The sequence below is a fragment of the Pholcus phalangioides genome, unplaced genomic scaffold (genome assembly GCF_987345545.1).
Source record: "Pholcus phalangioides strain wild (caught in Gottingen) unplaced genomic scaffold, Ppha-v1.0 ptg000004l_1, whole genome shotgun sequence".
In the NCBI taxonomy this organism is placed as follows: domain Eukaryota; kingdom Metazoa; phylum Arthropoda; class Arachnida; order Araneae; family Pholcidae; genus Pholcus; species Pholcus phalangioides.
The window spans coordinates 19636890-19654270 of NW_028301597.1; the positions used below are offsets into that span (position 1 = coordinate 19636890).

The following is a 17381-nucleotide window of genomic DNA, read 5'->3' on the forward strand; positions in this document are numbered from 1 at the left end:
CTTGAATCCTCATGTACAAGTTTAAGAACCTCTAACTCTACTTTTTTTAACGTTTTCCTCTCGCGTATTGAGTACGTAAGTAATAAGTAATATCGTTACATTGGAACCCGTGCCGGCTTAAAAAAACCTGCTGAGCTGAATAGAAATATTTTTAATATATATATTTCGGTGGTACCAAGAATCCTTTTTATTACAAGATATACAGAAGACTGGATGTTGTGAAGATATTTATTATTTGAGATGTTAATTTTTTAAGGAAGGAACTCATCTCTGCCTCTACCGGGAGTCGAACCCGGGTCCCTCGATTGCCGGACGAGTGCTCTGACCACTAAGCTACAGAGGACGTAGAGACTTTCCTTTGCTAGAGCGTATATGTGCCGAACCTTTTTATTTCCCAGATAGTGAGCACATTCTCCTTAATGTCTGTGGCACAGACCTGATGTTTCTCTGCGCACAGAATTTCGATATCTGGGAAGATTGACAAAAAATAACATGCTACCTTATACAATGTAGAAAATATTTTCTGCGCAGTAAAAAACTCTACGTACACGCAAGCCTTCTCAAATCCTAACCCTGTAATTTGTAAACTCATTAACCATGAAAAAATTTTGTCTTTCTTAGTTACATTTGTTCATTACTAAGAAACAGGTGAAAAACAGCCAAAGCATTGCCTTTTAGAAAATACAGTATTGTTTCTCAATATAATTTGAGACACATCATTGAACTGGAACCTCTTCTGCCATGTATCAAATAAAAAACACAACTATTATAATTCTACAATGGAATTGGTGACCCGTTTTTGAGTAATGGGCCGTATGGAAGAAAAAAAACCAATATAATACGATATTAGTATAATATAAATTTTTTTGAACAATAATATAAATTGGATTATCAAATTCGCTGCAAAACAGTTAATATTTGTGTACAGAAAATGACATTAGTAACAGTCAAGAATGAAGTCGCACTTTGTGAGTGTTGGTAATAATACTCTACTACACAGAAACATCAACTGTTTAAATTTTGCTGCAAACTTGATAATTCAATCTATATATTATTACTCGCACATTATTTACTAATATCGTTACTTATTTTCACGCAGCACACTAAGGAAAAACTGGCCATCAATTCCAATCGAAAAATCATGAAAGTTGTGTTTTTTATTTCATGGGTGGCAGAATTGGTTTCATTGTAATAATGTTATTATTCCTTTCCCCGCGAGCATCTCGGTACACATCCCTCCCCCAATCCTGGAGCAATCCCCCCCCCCCTTCCTCCAGACTGAGATCTTTAGTGGGCTTTACTCTATAGTGAATTTATAATGTTAGAAAACTTTTTGCGCGCCTGTTTTTATGTGTACCTTATTTACCTATACCTTAAATGATATTTTACAACGTGAATACAACGTGAAAATGCCCAACGAGGTGGGCATTTTGCGATTCTTTTAAATCAACGATTTCTGTTAATTTTAATGCTTTTTCAGGAGTGGTAACTCAAAATTTCTCGGGAAGGCAATTTTTACCCCCCCCCCCCCCCAGCTTTTTGTGCCTCCTTCACAGGTCGATCTTGCGTATGCCCCTGATTAAGAGGAAGCGGTGACGAAGACCTTTCATTTTGCCCTGGGGGCTATGATGCCATTGAGATGGCAGTATAGGGACACACTGTTTTGGATAAATATTCGAAAATTTGTTTCAGTTCCGTAGAACAGCCTCATTATCATCAAGGTTCCGCTGAACAGCATTATAACCATCAAGGGTTCCGTGAGAAACTCCTGGCCTAAGTGAAATACCGTCTTTTTAAGGTGAATGCGCACTTGAATTTATTCACTTTTCTGGTCATACAGGCATGTAGTGAAATTTTCCTTTCCATTTGTCCTTTCCAATGTACATATTATTAGTATCCATTATTAAGGAGGACTTTTTGGAGATATCTCTCTTTTTTTTTTCAGTATCCTGTCTAATTGTTATTATTGTTTCGGGAGATAAGCATACTTAAAGTAAACATTTAGTTAAGTGGCTTTATAGTTTAAAATAGCATACTTTTTATCAATTTTTTTGATAATAATAATTCAAATGTGACGATTGTGTGGGCCTAACTTGACATTAAAGAAAAAAAGTAAAGCTTATTACTAAATACTGAGTATCACATATGTGTGAAATTTTTCAAACTTGATGGTATTCTTCGGAAGTCTCGCATATTCTCTTATTGATTCAATTTTCTGGAAATAGTCAGTTCATGTAATCTTTAGAATCCTCATCATGTTGTTTGTCAGGTAGGTTGTTCTTCATGATTAATTCCTTGAGATCTGTAAAGATGAGAAGAGTAAATAGGCATACTTTTCACAAATTGAATGAAAAACAGCATTTATTTTTTTAAAATGTAGTAGGCCTATAAGAAAATAGCCGTGAAGGAAAAGCTTCAAAATTCAGATAATTTTTTTTTGCAGATCAAGCATAATGTGTATGTTCATCACTCAGTAAATGAATTATTTACAAATATGTTTGAGATTAAAGTTAGCCCACCGCTCCTTTTCGGGGTAGAATTCTAACTTGTATTCGGTTAATTTGTGTTCGAAAATACTTGATAGATGGTCAGAATCAATCAGTTACGGGGAACCAAAATGTCATTCTAAGAAAATATTTTGCATTTAAAAGTTATGATTTCAGTGGTTATTAGTAGTTTCATGTTTTTGTTTTGTTGAATTCTTTTAAAACCATCTTTTTCAAACAAAGCTGCCACAAGCCTCTAAAAATGTTTTCAAATGCCTTGTCATTGTTCTCTCTGGGCTTATATACAAATATATATCTAGGATATCCTAGCACTATAAAGTTTTCCTTCCAGTAACTAGCTTCTACTCTCTAGCACAAGGGTACTAAACCTTTTAGAGAGTGCGGGCCACTTGATTCGTTCAAAAACATGTCGCGGACCACTCAAGTGATATGAAACTGCACAGCGGGTGACTTAGGTGATGTGACTAAAATGAACCGTTAATATGCTGCGGGTCACTTAAGTGATCTAGAAATGTGCCGCGCTGCTTCAGTGATGTGGAACTGCACCACAAGTGACTTAAGTGATCTATAAATGTGCCGCTTATTTCATTTTTACAAAATTAGGATTTAAGGTCGCGGACAACGTCAGATGACACCGAGAGTCACATTTGGCTCGCGGGCCATGAGTTGAGCATGTATTCTCCAGCATTTCGAAACTACCTCAAAGCATTAAACAAGTACACATCAATATCACCAGAATAACAAAGGTCAGCGATTCTCCACGAACCACGACGCAAACTTTGAGAAATATCGACTTACGCCACCGTATTTGATTGTTGATTAGAAAGATTTTATTCATTTTTTTTCTTTATTAAATTTAAGTTTATTATAATGGTATTTTTTTTATCTCAGTCCTTGTTTCCTGAATATTGATATGCGAGTGCACGTACGTATTCGTACCCGAATCCGGAATTTCAGATATGCAGTATATCCAACGTACATTCAGAGATACCTTCCTTGCCAATTCTGAACGCCGTTGAATGGACCACCGCCTTCCCAGCTATTTCTAATTATCGGGTTGACGGCAGGGACTTGATTCATTGAGCTAGAAGAGAAGGAGAGAGAAGGTCGAAACGGATGCAGAGGAGCATCGCTGCACAATTCACCCCTCTCAGACAAACCTAGGTATTTATGTGTACACCCTTGTTCCGAGAGACCAATAATCATAGTATTCAGGAAGGGAAGTTGGTTGGTGCCATAGTAAATTTGGGTCTCATTCCACTGTAAGCTTGCTTACCTTTAGGGAAGGGAGCGACTATGCTAAAAGGTTTATGGAAAGCAAGGGCTGTGTGCTCCAGAGGTAGAGATGAAATTTACGAGTGTTCCATTTCCACCCTGTAATTACCTCTGAATGTGAGCGTGATCAACGGCTAGCGTGGGTGCATGCATTATAGTGCATTGCTGGATGTGGAAGAAAGTGGGTTTTGTGGGGGAGGTGAACCGAACGAAAATAAGGGTATATTGCTTTTCCACCCTCTCTTATTCTGGATGCTTATACCAATGGACCTCACACATTACTCTCTCTCTCTCTCTCTGGCTTTGCTGTGAATTCTCCCAGCAACTCGTAATTCACCTTCCCGTGTGGCATCCTCCTTGTCTCCCATGGATCTGAATAAGACAGAAAATGGGAAAACGAGAAAAGAGGCTGATGATGATCCAGAAAATTCAAATTTCCCGACGGGAAAATGATATCTAGCACAGCACTCAGAAGCATCGTGGTAATCGAGTTCATTATCTAATGGGACGGCGAAACTGATAATTGAATTATCCGGGAATAGGTTGGTACGGGGAATTTCTTCACATATTTACCATTTATATATTTAAAAATTCACTCTCTGTGTATGAGATGGGCATGAATGAATGGCTTGTGGCTCAAGTTTCGTTAAGTATTACACAAGCCTGGCTGTTTGATGTACTCAGTATTGCTGCCAGCTGCAATGGACGACTTATATGATGTTGACATTGAACCTTTTGATGCTCAGCCAGAAAAGTGTTTTCGAAATACTTAGACTTAATTCCATAATCTCCCTGTAAAATAAATTAATTGATTTGTAAATTTATGGAAGACACAATTTGTGTGTAAATTTATGAAAGACACAATTTGTAAATTTATGAAAGACACAATTTGTAAATTTATGAAAGACACAATTTGTGAATCTATGAAAGACACAATTTGTAAATTTATGAAAGACACAATTTGTAAATTTATGAAAGACACAATTTGTGTGTAAATTTATGAAAGGCAGTTGCTCGGAGCTTGTAGTACGTGTTCCGTGAGCGATGCTTCTCCATTTTTTTAAGCCAATGGCCCCCTCCCCCTTTGAGCAATATTTTAATTTCGTGCCCCTTCCCCTGTCAGGAACCAACTCCTCTACCCTCATCCAAGAACGAGGCACTTGTGTGAATTGAATTTAATCAATAATGAATAAAAATTTTATAAATGAGATCGACCTTCGGACCTCTGTATTAGGCACGGATACATTAGGGTGATGGTTCGCAACTTTTATCACTCACCTGAGGCTTTCCAGACTAGTTTAATAGATATTGAGCATTCATTAAAGAACCCATAGCATAAATAGGCACACGCACATCAATAATTAAGCTCGTTACGACGCCCTGAAAAGGGTTGGTGACGCGCACTTTGAGAAACACTCCATTAGATGGATGATCATCCCTTCCAAGAGACGAATATGAGGAAAAGAATTCTGTATAAAATACGGGACGTCCACAACGAACCTTCCGATGCATCATCATAGGTTCACGCATTTCCTGGGCTAGAGTTCAGTGAGTTTCTTTCTTGTGGGGGCTTTATGGATGTCCGTCTCAACATCGTGGGATCCCAGGCGAAATGATGTCCTGGTGGGAGGCTGGAAGCACAGCTAACATAATTACATTTAAAATTCATAGTACCAAATCTCATAGTGTAAGCACTTTATGGTCATGCCCACATGAGCCTATGGATTAAAATTAAGATGGCCCTGATTCCATGGACATTTTTTCTTACTATACACAGTATAACTTGCCGGAAGTTTTATTTCTTCACAGCTTCTGTTGCACATTTCACCACTTGTCATGGTTCCCATTTAATGCAATTTTCACCTGCGTGCCACCCCCCCCCCCAATTCCATGACGGTAAGGAAGGCCATATAGGCCCCAGGTTGGGAACCAATGCCATAGGACTGGTATGTGTTCAAAATATTCCGCAAAAAATGATCAGCAATGGCAGAAAGTAATGAAATAGTAATAATAAATAATCAAGTTATATGAGAGAGGCGCAAAATAAAAACAATTATAGGGATAAAAATATATAACGGTACGTATGTGTGTGTGCTTCTACGCATTTCTGGGCATATGCACCAAATTTCTCGGGGATAGGTACTCAAATAACACTCGGTACGTATTTCAAAGGGAGTACTAAAATCTTTTACGCATATCTAGGGGTATGTTAGCCTCATGAGGCTGTACTCACATGAGCAAAACGCGATAAATGTCTATTTTGGAACTTTTTTTTCTGTTAAAACGAGTTTTTATAAATTTTTCCTACCATAAATGCCTATTTTGACATTTTTTAAAGTTTGTTCGTGAATTATAGAGGCCGTATTATGTAGAACTTTTTGAGCATGGGGAACTTCCAAAAGACTTGATCTTTTTTGAAATCTCTAATTTTTATTATATTAATTATGATTGCAGGAAACCTGCTCCCCACTCCTCCAGCAAATTTGAACGTGAATAGGTGAAAGTGCCTGAGAGATGGACAACTTGATATTGCCCTGTAACTTCGCTTTAGCAGGGTGGTATGTTTTGGTTTCAGACGAACGCAGCTATGTATGAGAAGCTGGGAAAAAGTAGAAGTTTGTTTCTCCTTATAAAAACATATCTTGCTCATGCATTGGGCTGCATTGTATATGTACGTATATAGCTGAGCGATCACTATCTCAAGAAGTCATCAATTGACGTTTCGGCTCACCCAGGCCGTGCAGGAGTTGAGGGGGCTCTGGCCCGGGGAAGTAGGACCATAGACGTACGCAGAATTTTCTCAACTGGGGGTTTACGTTTTATCCTGCAAAACTACACTATAATCTCGGTTTGGGGGGGGGGGGGATTAGAACCCCCCCCCCCCCCCCTGCGTACGCCAATGGGGAGGACCATATGGTATTGAAGTCTATTTTATTTTGTTGCATTACAAATGGACTTCAAACAACCATGGCAAGTATTAGTATTCGATTGAATTAACCAGACATGCCCTCTGGGGTGGCCACACCAGGCCCTGTCCTAGAAGTATATGTCCGCATATGTGGTAATACAAACATTAAAAAAAGTAAATTTTTTCAACAATAAAATATGGAAGGTGTGTTTCAAATATAAAAATTATAATGAACTTTCCAAATATATAATACAATAAATAAATGAGACTTTTGCAAGACATTTGCAACTCGGGGGGGGGGGGGGGGAAGAGCCCCACAATCATTTTCCTCTCTATGGGCACCGCGTCTGAATCGACCTAATCCTGAGGAACCACAAACACTTTAGCATAAAATCAATTCAATTTTGAAAATAATGCAGTTATTATAAGCTACAAGCTCTTCACGGCTCTGATAAAACTTACTATTGATTTTTTAAAATTTATTTGTGTTTATTGTATGTCAAAATGTCCTTTAAAAAGAAAAAATAATAATTTCGACCCATATGTTTACTCGGACGATTTGAGTAAGTTGAGTAAGGTACACATATATGTGTACCTCAGATCTTAACGTGATAAAAGAATCATTAAAAACCATTTAAAACCGTTGAAAATGCGGTACCTATATGCCTCTGAAAGCGAACAGGATAATTGAAACAATATACGGAGTAAGTGCCAGTCAAATTTTCGCCACTTAATATATCCTATTATTGTATTTTTTTCCTGACATTAATTATAAATACCTATTGTAAGCATTGTTAGTGCCGTTTTAGCTGACTATTTTGACCGTTTTGGTGCCTAAACCTCCGGGCTCTACTCATGAGCATATTTCTAAAGGTACGCACGCCTTCTCTGCATTTCCAGGAGGTACTGTAAGCATTGAAATTTCGGAACCACTGCCGTAGAGAATAAAGTTGATGATCCTGACTTTTATTATCAAAGAAAATTAACGACCTCGGATATAACGATAATTTTTTTTCAGCACTCTTGCTTTCCTTGTTCATGAAGTTCTTAAAACTTCATAAACAAATTCGAGGAATGACCTTTCGGAGAGTTAAATCAAGAGTAATGCAATAAAATGGATGCAACACAATCAGTTTTCGTTGTTTAATCAATTACTATAACATGCTAACGTAAGTTTATTGAAAAAAGTTATAATTTAAATTGAACAAAATAATAAATTCAACTATTATTATAATGTGCGTAGTTAAATTTTTTTTACATCTTAATACTGTTTGAAAAAATATAATAATTTTTCAGAACAAAGTTTCTTTAGCATTCGAAAAGGTAAGCAAAATTATACACTAAATAATAAAAAACCCAACAGGATATCTGTTTGCGCTGCATGCCAATAGATGGCGCAACAATGTATGATAGCGATCTGTAATCATAGCCCGGTGTATGGCACATTTTATATTAGTTTAGATTTGTACCAGGGCCGTGACTAGGCTGGGGTTCTTTCTAAGGGGTCAATGACCAACATGCAAATAAATGTTATTATTAACTAGGCTGGAACAACCGGGCACTGCCCCGAGCGGAATTGGGCCCCCTTCCCTACAAAAGTTTATATTTGTTTTGCAAAATAATAACCCTTTTAAGAGGGGTCTCACGAAAAGTCTGCCCTGATTTGTACCAAAAAAAATGAAGAACCGAGGCTTTATTTTTATTTACCAATTGCTTTCAACGTTCTTTCTCCTGATAGCAAAAAATGGGATAAACTTCATATGGTTGTAGTTCTCGACTCAGCGTAGGCGTTTAACTTGACCTGCCAAAAAACAGATAATATTATAATATGTTCTCGAAAAATACTTATTATCAATTAACATTGAAGATATGATTATAGAAAATGATTTCTTTCAGATTGAACGAGGTATGGCAATTGTATAAGAAAACAGCATTAGAGTTTATTTCCATGGAAATAGAATTCGTTTATACTTATTTCAATTGTTTTCGAAATTTCAATACGGTATGTACAGAAATTCTAAATTTAATCGTAATCATGATTTCACGAATTCCTTGTAACAAACTTACGACGCAGCAGTAGAAAAAATTAATTGTGTTTGACAATTTTTATAATTATCGTCACATTTAAGGCATTGTTTTTTCACCTTAAAACAATTACAAAAAAATTGTTTCGGACAAATTAAATAAAAAAGAGATAAATTTTTGTTATAATTTCTCCATCTCACGTTCTCTTTTATTTTAAAGTGTGAAGCATAATCTCATTAAAATGCGGGAGTTGTGTGCGTGTTTTTTCAGCGACCAGGATTAGTTGAAAGAAAATTAAATAGATGGCGCTAAAATAGTTAAGATAAATTTCTGAGAGTATAGTGAAGTAGCTCCAATCGGAATATAATACCCCTCCTCTATTTACGATTCTTCTTTTTCCCTCCAAATTGATATTTTTTTCCTTTTTTTTTTTTATCATATGTACAGGGTGATTCAGAAAAGATAGGAAAAAAATTTAAGACGTGATAGCATGCACTAATACAAACAATTGTCATCAAAGAATACATAGTCTAATATGAGACGCAAACGCGCTAGACCGTTTCGAAACGGCGTCTCCGCAAACGTTGAAACGGCATTCCTGTTGAAATTTATCGGGAGAAAAAGAACACCATGTATGGAAATGTAACCCGGGGAAGAAGAAGAAACCGTATGCAAATCTGCGTCGCAATGAATAAAAGGCGCGGACTCAGTATTAACTCAGAATTACTAAAGTGCGCCATTATCCCGTACGTTACAACTGTTTAGAACGGTTGCCCGCTGGAATAACTTCACAGAACTGGCGTCCGATAAATTTCAACAGAAATGCTGTTTTAACATTTGCAGAGCGGTCGTTTCGAAACGCGCTATCGTGTTTGCGTTTCATGTTAGACCATGCATTCTTTGATGGCAATTGTTTGTACTCGTGTGTACTATACCTCTTAAAGTTTCCACCCTGTATACCAGACATCTTCAATCCGTTGCTCCCTGAAGTACCCAGAGTGTTCGATGCTCGTGTCCGATTTCGTGCTCGCGAGCACTTGATCGCAGGGCCGTAACTAGGCATGGGCAACCGGGCACTGCCCCTGGTCCTCGAGCCGAATGGGGACCCCACAAAAGTTTTCATGTGTTTTGCATGATAACCATTTCAGGCGGGACTCCAAGGAAAAGCTGCACCGAGAAGGCACGTTACGGTTCTGCTCTTGATCGCACAACTTTCCAATTAAACTCCTTGGGCGAATTGCATTCAAGGATTTTGAAATGATTGTCATCTCATGCATTCGTATGTTAAACTTCCCGTATGGATGCTCTTCTTTTGATGATGGGGGTACAGGCAGCGCTCGAGACAGGAAAAAGTCGAAGGTGTATGATAGATACCATATATATTTCGCATTTTTTCCCTTCCTTTTATTTTATGCGAAATTTCAGAAAATTTTCAAACTTTGAAAGTCTTGAGAAATTGAATTTTCTGGATGTTAAGTCGAAACTGATATTTGGAAAGAAAAGTGATTTGCCTCCCCCGGGAATCGAACCTAGGTACCCATCCCTTGCATACCGGGCAAGTGCCTTAACTACAGCAATTTTCGTCCCAGTTGGCGTTTTGTATGAAGAGATGGTATTTTTTCGGCCTGAAATTCAGGCCGAAAAAGAAATACCTTCTCTTTTGAAAGTCTTATTTTTTTCAGGTCTTTGGAAAATTTAAAATTTTGGATGATTAGGAATTAATAATAAGCAGTAACTTAATAACGAAAGGTTTTTGGAAGATATAAAATGCATTCCTATCGAAAATTTCTAAAACATAATTGCGATTTCGAGCCACAAGTCAATGAATAAGAAATCTAGCGAAATTTGTGCGTCTGAGTGTACTACTTGCGAGAAACCCAAGTTGAGGGCGAGAAATATTTGAGTGTTGGGTGGACTTGGGAGCAAATATTTGACATATGAACATGAAACGTACGGTTAGAGTCGATAATTCAAATACAAAGCACATGAAAGCTCTGGTGCTTTGGACAAATCGAATTCAACAGTGATATTAGACTGAACTGTGTTCTTACTTCAGTGGTTCCCGACTGAACCTGAAGAACCAGACGCACCCAGGTTCATTTCACCTCTGCGATTTCGAATCTTCCCGAAGGGTACAACTCGAATTCACAGTCTCAGAAAGTATCAACGCTATCCCGCCGCAGAAGAGAACATCATAAAATACAGTTACACAGTATATAGGTTGTTCCCATTTTACTGGCGAACCGTAGATCCTAGAGGCATACTTCTAAATAGAAAAAGTATCCAAATAGCATGTAAGGGGTTGTATAGTTTTTTTTTATTTAGAAGAAATTGGTGTTGAAATGCATTAGGACATTTATTATTTTTTGTGTATTTGCCTTATTCATTGGTGTCTTCTAAATATTCTTGGGCAAAGTGTATCAACTCTTCTAGGTTGTATAGTTATTCAAATGAAAATGTTAACTTTTGGTACGCACACCCTGTCCTCAAAACCCAAATGAAAAATTTATTGCACAAAAGCCAAAAAAATAATTCACCTTCAAAAAGCATAAGCGAGAAAAAGAAGCGTTCTCCGTTAGTTGCTCTTCTTTCCCAAAATTTTTTGAATTTTTTAATTCGAATATCTCAGTATCTCTCGGATCATTCGAATATCTGTTGCACTTAGAAACATGGGATTTTTGTCTGGTGGTCTCAAAAGAAAAAAGTGCAATAACATTCTAGCTGAGTTTTCGAGGACAGAGTGTCTGCATAAAAAGTCAATTTTCATATTTTATTAACTACACAACCCCTTGCAACATAACGTATCTGAGTTCTGCACGTTATTTGGAAGTACAATAGACCTATGTCTCTAGGATCAACGGTTCGCCAGTGAAATGCGGCAACGGGAATTATGGAATCACCCTGTATTAACGAAACATCGAGATAGAGTCACTCTTCATAACGCGCTTAATCTGAAAACGTCGTGGTCCGTTGCATGTTGCTTCTTTAATGAACTAATTCCCGTCTTTGAGTCACTGCAAGTGGTTCTCACCTTGACCCGCCATGGACGCTTCGACATCTCACGCAATTTCACTGACGCGAGAAATGAGTATATCTACACTTTAAGTGGTTTTTAAAATTTTCCTAATCCGCATTATAACTGCCACATTAGAAATAAAATCGAGTTAAGAACCCCGAGATATTTCGGGGTGACCGAAATAAAGCAGATCAAGTGTGACGAGATACCTCGGGATTGCCGCTGTAAGGGTTAATGTTTTTTTTTTTGCGCGGAAGATCCTCTAGCCTCTAAAAACCTCTAATTTTCAAGCCCATTTTCAGGACTAAAATCAAAAAACACGCGAAATTTTGCGAGTCGGAATTTTTCTAAAATCAACTTTTTGAAATCGCGTTATAGCAAAACCGCGTAAAGCGACAGATGCATGTATAGTCCTCCTACCACGAGATGAGATTTGGCTACGACACGTGATGTCACGTCAAACGATTCTATTTTATCCTAGAAGGACATGCCAATCGTGAAAGCTCAGTCACTGATGAACTTTTCTCGGTGTGCAATCGTTTTACCAAAAAAAAATTGAATAAAATCATCCGACGTGACGTGACATGACGCAGCGAAAATTCATCTCGTGGTCGGAGGACTATAATTATCTTATGAAGACGATATCGATCGTGATCAGGAGAATGTGATTGATAACAAAATGTGTGACTCCATGATGTACAAGATAATTATTCTTGTTTCACTTTTCTTTTAGAAGAAGCAATTGTATGGTCGTTTAAAACAAATTACATTTTTTTACCTTCTGTTTATTTACTGTTCCCTCATTAAAATATTGGAACTATCCGAAAAGAATAAGGTTTCTATGTTGTTTTTGATTCTGTTGGGATAGGAAATGTAAAAAAATATATAATATATATTCCTTTTGCAACGTTTCCTTTGAACTTTACAAACAGAGAAACACGAACAGGGAAAAAAAACCATTGCGCAATTATTACTTTAGTTTGAAAGAACCAAAGAAAAGAGAGTTGCCGCCCCTTCCTTTAGGAGACATATTCTTTCTGGAGAGAGAAAAATTTTCTAAGAAGGTCGCGCACACACTCACACACATTTGGTACTGGCTTTTGCCAAGAAAGAGGGTGACGTATTGCGACCCCGTGGACCCCTGCCATGCGTCATTGTCACTCCCTTGTTCAAGCTACATTAAGAATGCCTTTTTAAAAGACGCCACGTTTGCGCCATTTTAATTAGCTGCACCAAGAAGAAAAACCGTTTTTCTCTTTTCGTTCTCCTTTTTTTTCCTCTCTCTTTTCTTTCTTTTTTGTTGTTTTTTTCTTCCATTTTCTTCTCTCAGAATTCTATTTTGGTTGCCCTCCTATGGGACCCAGTTTTGAGGCGGGCTTTACTTTCATGCCAGTCATTGTCTGGATGACCAATCGAACTGATGAGGTGTGTTCCTAATTATGGTAACATCAATCACATCACTGAATATGAATCAAAGAAAACGGAGAAAATATTGGTTTTATTCATTGATTTTCCCCCCATTACAATGGAGCTCAAAGCAAACAAGACCTTCCCATACTGTAATTATTATTTCCTTTAACCATAGAAGAAACGGGGAAATTTACGTATTGAATTTATATCTCGAATTTCTCAACTTTAATTTTTCTGGAGCGAAAATTGTACGATTTGGATGAATTCTGACAATGCGTCTAACATTACTAAATTAATAATCTGTAAAAATTTTGTTATGAAAACATATGTGAGAGTCAAATACCGCATCATAACATTTATGAGATCATTTTATTACGATAGACATGAATACACTTTTTTTATTATATTTCACCATCTTTTTCTGAAGCATAAAATTTTGTTTGGAATATGAAAAAAATTACATGGAAAATGCTGAAAAACTTTTCCTAATTATTATGTTAAATTTTACAAATTTATTATATCTGAAATATGTTTTGGATCAGTGTGACAAAACAAAATTTAAATATCACTGGATGTAGCGTATGTTATATAGTTTTGAGGAAATGCTACCACCATAGGCGTACGCAAAATTTTCTCGAGGGGGTTTCAGATTATTTTTCCTTCTGAGGGGATTTTCGTTTTCCCCAAAACCCCCCTTTACATACGCCAATGGCTACGACTGATATACAATAGCATACAAATTAATTGGGACAACGTGGGTTCGGTTATTAACATCAATGTATCTGGGAACTGTGAAATAAGTCTACCGTCAAGAACAGATTCTTCTGGAATTTCTTTTTTGGAGCAGATGGTATTACGTCTCTTATTTCTGTTGATGGATTAATGTCCATGGTAAATTTTTGCGCATTTTTGAAAAATGTTCAACATGATTTGGCTCCCCCGTCAAAATTCGAAATTTGTCAGAATGTTCATGCGAGGAAAATGAAATTCATATGGCTTGATTTACCTGTATATTCTTGCAATTTACATTCCATATGAAGCATGTAGAACCTTGCAAAGCAGCGTTTCTTAACCACAGGTCGACGCACTCCTGGACCCTGGACTTCCAACTGGTGTTCCGGTAACCCTGGGAACTGTTTTTTTTGGGGGTTCCGCATGGTCAAACGCCACAAAACCCTCAAAATTCCAGGAATCTGGAGAGCTTGCAAAGAAAACATTCTTGTTACTAATATTCGCAAATTTAAAATCGTCAATCAGACGCATTTAGTACGTCGTTGCAACACACGACAGATTTATTGAACCATAAAAAAATTATGATTTTATTATTATTTATTGTCTAACAAAAATCCTAACGAACGATTTTACACAAATTAATACAGTAAGATCTCTCTTTTGTGGAAACCGGTGGGACAAAAATATTCATCCGTGAAACAGTGGTGACCGTTTATCAGGGATTTAAAATGTATGCTTTTATTATACGGGGGAAACTATTATTTTGCCGTAAAAGAAAGGTGACCGCATTTAAGTGGTGCCCATCAAGTGGGTTTTTATAGCTTTTGAAATAAATTACAATATAAACTATAAGTAAAAATTGTTGTTAATACCCAATTAGGCATCCTTGGTCAACAATGAACGCATACGTAAACAGATAAATTTGAGACACTTTTATCAAAGCAAAATGAAGAAAATTAATGGAGAAACCGCGATACACCCAAATTAAATTTCTCACTAGATTTGTTTCTTTCATGAGACTCGCAGGAAGTCGCCATATTGGTTAACTTGGACAGGGTTTGTATGTCCCTCAATGAGAGAGAGAGAGGGGGGGATGACGTATTTTGGCTACCCAATGGATGCAGTTGTCATAAGTAAATAACCGGCATACTTCGACGCTGAGGACCGAATGAACACATCGCCTCGGTTGGTTCTGAAACTTAAGTAAACTGAACTTCTATTGTTTATTTCACAAACGAAGGCACCCAAAAGTATGAAGAAGTTCAGCGTTTACAATTTTTTGTTGATTTTTGTATAACCATCATTCAAAAATGTATTACAAAAGAAAGAGATATTGTGCCAAAAAAAATGCCGTAGCGTGGTTTTTCAGGATGCTCCTAATACAAGCCCTAGTGCCTTTTTTGGAGCAAAAAATTAATCACAGTAGTGTCTTATTTTCGGGGAAACACGCTAATATTGTGTTACTCCAACATGAAGGAGAATAGGGTCATTTTGAGCTCGGTGCACAGTATACCGTTCACGGTCAATAAAGCCTTATTAAAATGTTGGAATTTTGGAGCAAACTTATGAGAATCAACTAATACTATTTCTCAAAAAATATTTGTCAACATCATACTATACCGAGTTTTTCAATGTGACGCATTGATAAAAAAAAAATCTATCGTCTCAATTTTTTTTTCAATCGAAGAATCACAACAGTTGTATTTTTCATTCGATAGGTAGCAGCAGTTGTTGCAGTTCAGTGATGTTTTGCAGGAATGTTTTGCCAGGATATAATACTGCATATGTGAATTTTTTTTTACTGTATTCTCCTCTATAAACTAACTTCCAATATTTTCTACGCCAAAAAATGAGTATCATCGTGATTCACCATTCATATGAATAAGCAAACGATATCTCAATGATATCATCAATTCTACAGGGGGTGATTGATTCTTTAATTCCCCTTGCCACTCTTCACTGGCGAACCGTTGATCCTAGAGATTCCAATTAGAAAATGTATCCAAATAACGTGTGGACTTGAGATACGTCATTCATCTTGCAAGGGGTTATATGGGTTTTCGAAAAAAAAAGTCAACGTTTTACCGTGAACAGACATTGGACTGGTGTCAACAGACACCCAGTCATAAAAAAACTCAATTAGAAGGTTGTCGTCCTGTCTTTCCTAAGGTCAACAAATAAATTATACAATCCCAAGTGCAATATTCGGAGCGTATTAGGGTTCAAAAATCAGAGGAAAGTTGGGAAAGAACAACATTTATGAGGGAAAGAAGTGTTTTCCGTTAGTTTATTCCATGCTTTCTCACTTTTCTCCGATTTTTGAATTTAAATATCTCAGGGAGTAGTATAGTAATTTTACTTAGAAACGTGGAATTTTCTTTGTTGGCATCAGGAGAGACAGGGCAATAACTTTCTCATTGGGGAGGGGGGGGGTTTCTTAAATACTTTTTCTAATTGGAAGTATGCCTCTAGGATCAACGGTTCGCCAGTAAAAAGCGGCAAGGGGGAGTTATTGAATCAACCCTCCCCCCCCCCTTTCCCTGTATAATTTTCTGGAATTCTTCGACGATTAAATTAGTTGTTTCGGAAAATGTTGAATTCATTTATAACAAATTCAATCGGTTCGAGAAAACTTGGTTTGAAGATTTTAAGTGAATATTCCATACCAATCTATGAAGGAAATGCTGTCAATCTTGTATATTGTGGAAATGAAGGGAAAAAAAAAAGATTCTTGTCAAGAGAAAGAAAAAAGAAGCCTCGCGAAAAGATTAGAGAAAGATATTAAAAGAGGTGATAAAAGTTATCTTTTTATTCTTTTCCCTGTAACATCCGGATCCACGTTCCGCTCGTCCTCATAATCTGCGCGCAAAACTCCCGTGAGTTCATTTGCATATTAACAGCTAAATTATGCAACGCGGGAAAACGCGCGGTGATAAACTTAATTAAATTCCTTCCCTTCTCTGCCCTTCCCCGTGTATGTATTATATGCGTTCTCCACTGTTATACAAAAGCGGGAGAAGACAGAAATTTCTGGGATACTTGTAAGTGTGGAATGGGAAGAGAAGGTGCTTTATTGTTAGTGGTGGCACAGCGGTTGTGCGGTTCGGATACAACACGATTCCAGTTTCAGCCCACTCTCCCGTTTTCCCACATAACATGCCAAAAGGTGTTGTTTTAATTTACATAAATTCGTGTGTGCATTGCCTCTAGAAATCAGCTGTATAAGCTGGACCAGCTCTAGAGGCCGTCCACATTCTTCAAACTTTTTCGGAATATTTTGATGGAAGCCGAATTTTTTATGGATTTTTTTTTCATTTCTCAGATCTTTTATTTAAAAAAAGCTATGAAAAGATTTCTTTTTTTACTCCACCCATATTTTACAAAGCAATCAAAAAATTTGAATCTTTACATGAAATTTTCGACAATGTATATATAGATTTGAACATAATAGGAATGTATGTATCTAAATAAACGATCAAGAAAATTTTGATAATTAATTACTAAGGGT

The 17381-nt window shown here is 37.0% G+C and overlaps 1 protein-coding gene and 2 long non-coding RNA genes across 3 annotated transcripts in view; 1 reads left to right on the forward strand and 2 right to left on the reverse strand.

The window, feature by feature from the left end:
• Positions 1-4546, reverse strand: part of LOC149086721 (uncharacterized) — a 39114-nt gene extending 34568 nt beyond the window's left edge. Inside the window, exons 1-2 of the long non-coding RNA XR_016192511.1 lie at positions 4356-4546; positions 2127-2302 (exon numbers count right to left, since the gene is read on the reverse strand). This is a non-coding gene — a long non-coding RNA (uncharacterized LOC149086721). The remainder of the gene's footprint in view (positions 1-2126; positions 2303-4355) is intronic.
• The window catches only part of LOC149086722 (homeotic protein antennapedia-like), a 187231-nt gene that overhangs the window by 12302 nt on the left and 157548 nt on the right, over positions 1-17381 (forward strand). The window lies entirely within an intron of this gene.
• The window catches only part of LOC149086723 (uncharacterized), a 40172-nt gene continuing 31240 nt past the window's right edge, over positions 8450-17381 (reverse strand). The window contains exons 2-3 of the long non-coding RNA XR_016192564.1: positions 14148-14342; positions 8450-8491 (exon numbers count right to left, since the gene is read on the reverse strand). This is a non-coding gene — a long non-coding RNA (uncharacterized LOC149086723). The remainder of the gene's footprint in view (positions 8492-14147; positions 14343-17381) is intronic.